Source organism: Trachymyrmex cornetzi, unplaced genomic scaffold, assembly GCF_001594075.2.
Source record: "Trachymyrmex cornetzi isolate Tcor2-1 unplaced genomic scaffold, Tcor1.1 scaffold1098, whole genome shotgun sequence".
Taxonomy (NCBI): domain Eukaryota; kingdom Metazoa; phylum Arthropoda; class Insecta; order Hymenoptera; family Formicidae; genus Trachymyrmex; species Trachymyrmex cornetzi.
Genome location: NW_017295651.1, coordinates 44,131 through 45,326, shown reverse-complemented (window position 1 = coordinate 45,326; position 1,196 = coordinate 44,131). Strand labels below are relative to the sequence as shown.

Genomic DNA, 1,196 nt, shown 5'->3' with positions numbered 1-1,196 from the left:
GCAAGCGTGTTACTTTTTAATAGCATAAAAGAAATTTAGTCTAATGTGTTGAATTCTTAAAAAATTACGATTTTTAATGAAAGTTAAAATTATGTCGGAACATAATATAAATACGAAATTTTTATGTTGCGACATAATGTTAACTCGGTGAATTAACATTATGTCGCGACTTAAAAATTTCGTATTTATATTATGTTCCGACATAGTTCTAATTAATAGAAATATTATTATGTCACGACATAATTTTAACTTTCATTAAAAATCGTAATTTTTTAAGAATTCAACACATTAGACTAAATTTCTTTTATGCTATTAAAAAGTAACACGCTTGCCATATGTACATTTTAGGATTATTATCAAAATAAATATATATATGTTTTTCGTTAAAGATTACTTCCTAAAAGAAGAGATATTAAGTAACTGCTTTGACTTTGTAGAATTGCTATTTTTCTGTGCGCACGTTCACGCACACAGAAAATGGACGCAAACAATTTTTCTATGTCGTAAATAATTTTGTTATGATACAAATATTCAGGAAATAATTCACAATTTAAAACGCGGAGACTAGCGCGACGAAAGTTCACTTTAGAGCGAACTAAACTGTGTTCTTGGAAAGAGTTCTCAATTTTCCTAATTTTCGTAACCGAGATATTAATTTCTAATGTTTCCGAACATACGTGCATGCAAAAATAAATTTTTCTTACGAAGATTTCGTTTTGATATGAACAGAAAATGATCATAGCTCAAAGAATAATTATAGCTGGAAATTCGACGCTATTTGCGACTCATGTCTAGCGACGACCATTGCTGCTTGTTATAAACAACGCGTGCCTAGCGACGGCGAGCGCGCGCGGCGCGCCGCGCTGGGCGGTCCTATCAAGCAGCGCGCTTGGATTTGGCGGTGGGCCGGGCGAATTTGGACGTTTATAAATAAATATCTCGTTAACTATTGCGAAAATTGAAAAATGGTAGAAGACGTTCCGTCTCAGTTTAATCCACTCTACTTGTCCATGACATTTGTCAGGAGAGTTGTGGGACACCCTATATATATACAGGGTGTTTGAAAATTATCGGCTAATCGATCACGAGCAGGTAGAGCGGACCGATTTGAATCGAAAAATCTTATACCACTTTGTAGGTTGCGCAATAGTTAACGAGATATTAACGTTTAAAGATAGTCGAATAAGCGCGTCCGG

At 34.5% G+C, this 1,196-nt stretch overlaps 1 protein-coding gene across 1 annotated transcript in view; it reads right to left on the bottom strand.

Annotated features, from left to right (window-relative positions):
• LOC108761994 (lipase 3) overlaps positions 1 to 1,196 on the bottom strand; it is an 18,446-nt gene that overhangs the window by 12,077 nt on the left and 5,173 nt on the right. The window lies entirely within an intron of this gene.